Raw genomic sequence first — 7,109 nt, forward strand, 5'->3', positions numbered from 1 at the left:
GAGAGCCGGAGCCCTTGTTCCTGATTTTGGAGGGAAAGCCTTTTGTTCCCCGCTTTCTAGTGATGTTGGCGCTGGGTCGTCACGTGTGGCTTCCGTGAGCCTGACACCAGGTCCTTGTGTGCCTGTGCTCATCAGGGTTTGCACCGAGGACAGATGCTGGGCTTCGTCCAAGGCTTTGTCTGCATCTGCTGAGATGATTGCATGATTTTTGTCTTTGTTTTGATTTGTGATACCTTACACCTACTGATTTTTTTTAAAAGAGAACAAAACCAAACCAAGTATATAAAAATAAGGCCAATCAAAACAAAATGATGAAAGCAATACATGACTTCAACACCATATAATACAAAATTGACAGTGGCTACCATAATACCTCTTGTTATCTTCATAATAGGTGCCCATATCATATAACAAAATAACATCAAACAAAACCAAAAAGAATAAAATCAAGCAAAAAAAAAAAAAAAAAAAACCATGATAACAGTACAGCACTTCAGAACAAGATTACAGGATCTCAGCAATGGCAACCAGAATGCCTCCTGTTGGCCTCTAAACAGCTGCTCCGCCTACTGGCTTTAGGCTGCTTCAAAGTCAGTCAGTCAAAGCAAGCACTGTTGTGTACTGCAGTTGCTGCCATCCCAGCCTGGGTCCCTCCACATCAGCTGCTGCTTGGGAGGGGCAGTTCTTCTGTCCTGGCCTGAGTGCTGGCTGTCCCATGGGGAAGGGGCTTCCTGGTTCTCCTCTGGCTGGCGCAACTTCTGCAGGCTCTGGAGGGGCTTGGGTTCCTGATTCTCTGTGTGCTGATTTATGTCAGAGCGTGCTTGCGTCTCCAGGTGATGCCAGTGTGGTCAGGACCCATGAGCTTTTCAAAGATTTGTTGTGTTCTTTCTGTCTGTGGCTTGCTGAAGATGTTTTTCTTCTATGCTTATTAAGGAAATTGGTCCTTGCATTGCTTTTATTGTTCAATCTCGCTCCACTCTTGGTGTTCAACTGGCTTCCCAGAGTAAGTGTGGCCGCCCCTGTTCCCTTCAGTCTCACTGAAGAGCTTGAGAGTGCTGGTGTCAGATGTCCTGTAGTTCTGCTAGAATTCTAGGGAGAACCCATCAGTCCTAGGCTGTCCTGGTTGGTGAAGTTTGTACTACTGCCTCAATTTCATGTTTTACTATTACGCTGTTTAGGGTTTCCATGTTTTCGTTCTTTAATTTTGGTAACTCACAAGTGTCTGGGCATTTCTCCATTCCTCTGAGGTCTGCCGAGTGCCGGGAATGTAAGCTTTTGAAGCAGTCTTTATAACCCTCTGGATTTCAGCAGCACTGGTCGCAATGTCAACTTTTTGTTTCTGCTTGCACTGATGTGGATTTCTTCCTCTTTTGGGTACTTTGCCAAAGTCGTTGTCAGTCTCATTGGTCCTTTCAAAGAGCCAGCTCTCTGGTTCACTGATCCTTTGTAGCGCTGTCTCATTGTCACTGAGTTCTGCTCTGTCTTTGTCTTTGCTTTCTATTAACTTCAGATCTGGACACTGTTGCTTTCCCAGGACTCTGGATCACCCTTAGGCTGTGGTTTGTCATCCTGCAGGTCTCTGATGTGTGCGTTCCCAGCAGCACACTCCTCACCTGGGCCTCTCAGTGTGTGTGCTGTTAACCCCAGCAGGGGGCTCTGTCCCTGTGTCCTGTGGGTCTTGTCATGTTGAGCTTCCGCTGTCCTTTGATCCCAGGAAGCTTCTAGTTCCGTGATTTCTTCTCAGACCCACTGACCACTCACTGGGTGATCTAGTGCCGTGATCACACTGCCGTGATCCAGTAGCATGCAGGACACCATTTCAATTGCCTTGTGTTTATTTGGGCATGCTTTGGAGCTAAAAGCTGATATAGTTTAGAAACAATTCAATGCACTGCTGAGATAAATGTGTGTTATGTTATTGGATGAAACACTCTATAGCTCTCTGTTAAGTCCTTTTGTTCAAAGGTGTGGGGTAACTGAATTTCTTTGCTGGTTTTTTCTCTGCTTGACGCAGCTGAGAGGGGGATGCTGAAGACCCTGCTGTGCCGTGTTTGTGTCCTTCAGTGTCCAGGGGTTCTCCTTTCACTAGTTGCAGGGGTGACCATTCCGTGTGTAGATATTTACAGTTGCTATCTCCTGTTGCGTTTCCCCCTTTTCAGCATGGGGGGCCACCTTTCTGTCCTCTGGTCAGTTTCGGGCTGAAGAATGAGGTGTCTGATAACAAAACCTGCTCCTGCCTGCTTCCCAGCTCTGTGTGCATGGGGTAAGGTTCTCCACCGCTTTGCCTTTAGTCTAGGAGCTTATTTGGAATTTTTAAATGTTTTTACTGCACAGTGGACTGGATGGTTTTTCTTCTTTACCCTACTAGTATGAAAAATAAGATTGATTTTCATAATTCAGTAACATTTTCAGCCTGATATAAAACTTACTTAGTCATAATGTGTTACCAGTTGGCTATTTATTATGTATTTATGAGCTGCAGACATGGAGGGCAGACTATATTTTAACATAATTGGTTTCCTTTATAAATGTACATGAAATAGTGAATTTCTCTTTATTTGTTGTCTTTTTGAGACAGGGTTTAAGTATGCAGAGACATACTTGAGCTCACCATATAGCCCAAGCTGGCCTCAAACCTGGTGATCCTCCTGTTTCAGCCTCCTGAGTACTGGGATTACAGTGTGTGCCAGCACGCCCAGCCTTCGGACTATAAATATTCAAGGTGAGTTTAACAAAAGAAAGAGAAAAATGGGATGGGAGAGCTGGGTTAGCCTTGTAGGTATGAAAAAGTTTCCACGGAGAAAACATGGCAGGTTTCCAGTCTTTGGGAGGCTGAAGTAGCTCTGCACAAAGAAATACACAGAGTGTGAGGGTGACTCTCCTTCAACACAGCAGTGGCCCCAGCACAGCTGTGTCCCTCCTGGGAAGCAGAAGCCTCTTCCTCCCCTTCCCGCCCTACTTACCCCCCCCCCCCTTCCTCCTGGCATTTTCCAGGCTGCTTCCTGGTTGGCAGGGGAGACTTCAGGACCTTGGTGACAGCAGGGTGGGAGAGCTGCAGACCCCTCCTCTTGTCAAGAAGCATCCAGAGGAGCTGGTCTGAGTCCCCGGGTCTCCGCAGCTGACTAGCGCCCCAACAACCCCCCCCCCCCCCGCGCCAGCCGGGCCGCGCACCTCGAGGCTGCCCAGCTCCAGGCCGGGGCTGCCAGGCACAGCTCCGCTCACCGCGGCGGGAATTTGGCGAATTCTGCCGAGATGGTGACTGGGAGGCCGCCTGGCCCGGGACCGCTGGGCTGGGAACTGGGCTCCATCGGAGGGGAAGGCCCGGGGAGGCCGGGAGCGGCTGTGGGGTGCGCGTGTGCGCGCCGCGTCCCCCTGCGGATCCGCGTGTGAGCGCAGAGCCAGCGCCCGCGCGAGCCGTCACCGTGTGGCCCGAGCAGGGCCCGGAACACGCGCGACAGCGGGGAGGCCGCGGGAGGGAAGCAGCAGGGAGACGCCCGAGCCGGCCGGGCCGCAGGGGTGGGGCGCCCGGCTCTGCGCCCCCAGGGTCCCCGCCTGCGCCCCCGGCCGGCCCGGGTCCTGCCCGCCTGGTGCAGAGGGTCGCAGCCCCGGAGCGGGGTCCGGTGGGTGGCCCGCCTGGGGGGCTGCTCCGGGGCGCTGGGGTCCCCTGGGCGGAGATCAGCTTCCCGCCCGGACTGCGCGGTGCTCGCGGGCTCCCGAGGACGCAGGTCCGCGCGGTGTCCGGGGCGCCCCCCCCCCCCCCCGCGTGGTCTCGGGCTGCCCGGTCGGTGCCCGCGCGGAGGCGGCGCCTGGAGTCCCGAGTCCCGCTCGGCCCGCTCGGCCCGCTCGGCCGGGTCTCTGTGTGTGCACCGCGCCTGGGCCGCTTCTCGGGCCTGCTCCGCAGCAGAGTCCAGGCCGAGGCCACGGGGGAGCCGCCGGGCCGCTCGGACCGCCCGGGTGCCCTCTTCCTGGGCTTGCACCCACCGCGGTCGGGAGCGGGTGCCGCCTTGGCTCCCCCTTCGCAGGGTGAGGCCCTGGGTCCTGAGCCCCGGGACAGACATCGTGGGCCCCGCCACGGGCGCTGGGGGCCACGAGTGGACGGTCAGCGCCTCGGGAGTAGTCCGGCTTTTTCCCCAGGATTTTTCACGGACCACGACGCCCAGGCTCCGTTCCCCGGGTCCCCTCTGAGGAGGAAAAGAGGAGCTGGGACAGGAGCTCTGAGGAGCTGGAGCTGGGAGGCCAAGCTGTGGGGTGCTGCAGTCTCCCCACCAGTATCCAGTGGGGAGTCCCGCCTGCTCCCCAAGCCTGAAGTCCTGTGACTTCAGTTTTTCGGGATCCCATGACTCTCACAGTCCTGCGCGGCTCTTGACTGCTAGGCTAAACCCAGGCACACCAAAGACCAGCCAGGCAGGCAATGTTGATTAATCTGTCAAGAATATATTGCCAATCAGGTGCAGTCAGGCCAAGAATGAAGAAACCTTTGGCACCCAGCAGGGGGTGAGGGCCTGTTATTACAGGGGAGTGTACCTAGGAGAGGGAAGCATTGCTGAGGAGCCTGCAAAATTTTGGGTCTCTGAGTAGGGGGTCTAAGGCTGGGTGAAGGCATTGGGTACAGGAGGTGCTGGCACACACAGTGCTTCTCTTGTGGTTTTCCATGGAACCAGCCCTTTGCAAGATGTGCAGTGTGGAGACAGCTGCCAGCTTGCTGTTGAAAGCCAGGCCCCCACTAGGTGAGAATAACAGATCTGCTGGGGAGTTTTTCCTCTCCTAGTTGGGCAGGGGTGTGGTTCAGAGACCTGACAGTGGCCAGGATGGCCATACTCTGATGGTGGGGTCCAGTGATCAGGAGAGAGAGGCCCAGCAGTGGGGCGTTAGACCCTGACTCAGAAATGCTGTGTGATGTCCTCTGTGCTCTGCTGTGTGTAGGGAGAAGGGAGAATGGGCTGTGGAGTAGACAGAGGGGTAGTTAAGATTAAAGCCTGTGTTAATTTCTGAAAGGACTCCCTGGGGAAAGCCTTTGGGTCTGGGTCACTTGCAGGGCGGCCCTGGGTGGGTTCATAGAGGCCTCTGGCAGGTGTAGAGAAGCCGGGGATCCAGAGGTGAGGCAGCCTGTATTTTCCAGGAAGGACAGGAGCTGCTGGACGGTAGTGGGCATCTGGGTGTGGGTGATACAAGTACTGGGTTTGGGAGGTTGGGGTTTTGTGGGGTTTGTAGGCTGCTGAGATAAAGAACTGAGGCCTTACAGAGCTGGGCTTTGGAGGGGAGACTTGGTTTCCCTCGCTGTCTAAGTATAGGAGGAGGCGAGGGTGTCCTGGTGGCCTGATGCAGTGGAAGGACTGCAGGAAAGCAGGCCTTGACAGACATATTGGAGAAGGGGGGAAGCAGTGGGTGGGAAGAGGGGAGGACCTCAGTGGGGGCCTCACTGAAGTAGTGAGGGCTGTCATGGAAGCCTGGGGGTGGGACTGGCCAAGTGAGTTGCTGTGATTGGTGGGTGTCTGGGTCAGTCACATAAAGGCAGAGTGTGGCTGTGATTGGGGTGCAGTGGAACGGTGAACAAAGCATCTCTGAGGTCCAAGACGGTGTAGCGGTTGGTGGAGGAGGAAAGGGGACAGGAGGGTGTAGGGATTGGGGATTACAGGGTAGATCAGGAGTACACTTTGATTGATAGGTCAGTGTCTTGGTTCAGAGGGTACAACTGGTCCGACTTCTTCTTGACAGCAAGGATGGGTGTTGAAAGGGGAGGTGACAGGTGTGAGAACATGGTAGCTGCAGAGACAGGTCACTGAAGACAGGTGAGCGTCCTCTGAGAGCCAAGCTGGGTAGGGGGTGCTGAGTGAGGTACAGGTGATTGTCTTTTGGAGGAAGAGGAAGGAGTTTGGTGTGGCTATGCAACAGCTAGAGCTGTCACAGACACATGAGTTTCAGGAAGGGAGCAGTGACTGGGGATCAGGGCCAGGGCAGAGGGGGCAGCAGGAGAGCCACGAGGCACAAGGTGGTCCCGGGTCAGAATAGCCCACAGATTCCTAGACCATCTCTTCGGAGCAGTGGGACAGGGCGGGTTGTGATGACCAGGAAAGTGTGAGAAAGTGTGTGGTTCTGTTATTGGCAGAGGAGGGGGTGTCTTTGGGGGCCTGGATATGGTGCCATCAATTCCCACAACGGGGCTATCAGCTAAGAACAGAAGTCCTGAGAAACGGGAGGGTGGAATGGCGGCCCACGTGTGGGCTAGGAATAAAACAGCCTTTCCTTCCACCTAGAGACTTACCTGAAGTCCTGGGGGTGTCGGAGACCTTCAGGCCACCTCAGTCATCCAGACCAGTCATCCAGAGGGTCCAAGGCTGGGGGTGGTGCTGCATACAGGAGGTGCTGGCAGGAACAGCACATCTCTTGTGGTTTTTTTGTGAAACCAGCTCTTTGAAGATTGAGCTGTGTGGGGACAGCTGCCAGGTTCCTACTGAAAGCCCTGCGCCCCTAGAGTTAATAACAGATCTGTTAGGGGGAGTTTTTCTTTCCTAGTTAGGTGAGGTTCTAGTTCAGAGACCTCACACTATCCACCATGCAGGGCTCAAACCTGGCTGCAAACTGGGCCACTTCCCAGCGTGGGGGTGGGAGGGGGCACCTGCTGTGTGAGTGGATGTGGGTGCCCAGCTCTGGAACCCAGACTGCAGAGGCCGGGATCTCCTCTCCATCCCTTTCTGTACCCTCTGCCTTAGCAGAGGGAGGCCACGGCCTCTAGTCAGCCAGGAGAAATCAGCCTGCACTAAAGCCCCTAAATCACCCTCCCAGTTTCACAGCTCTCAAGACTGGAGGTAGAAACACAGGCCCGGCTTGCGGCAGGGTCTCACCATGCTGAGGAAGCAGCGTCCTCCAGGACCTGAGCCTGGCAGGAGGATGGGGGTCCACGCTGGGGTCCTACTGGGTGTGGGGAGAGCCTGGGTCAGAACCAGATCAGACTGAGTTCTCAGTCTCTGGGACCTGGCCCACAGGGCCCTGGCCTGCAAACCTCTTTTTCCAAATGGGGCCCTGTGAAAGACAAGGTGGACGGCTGTCCTTGAATACAGAGCAGTTACCTCCATCTTGGCTAAAATGGCCCCATCCCCATGGAACCTACT

The sequence above is a fragment of the Cavia porcellus genome, unplaced genomic scaffold (assembly GCF_034190915.1).
Source record: "Cavia porcellus strain 051 isolate PalLab524CR breed Dunkin Hartley unplaced genomic scaffold, mCavPor4.1 scaffold_28, whole genome shotgun sequence".
Classification (NCBI taxonomy): domain Eukaryota; kingdom Metazoa; phylum Chordata; class Mammalia; order Rodentia; family Caviidae; genus Cavia; species Cavia porcellus.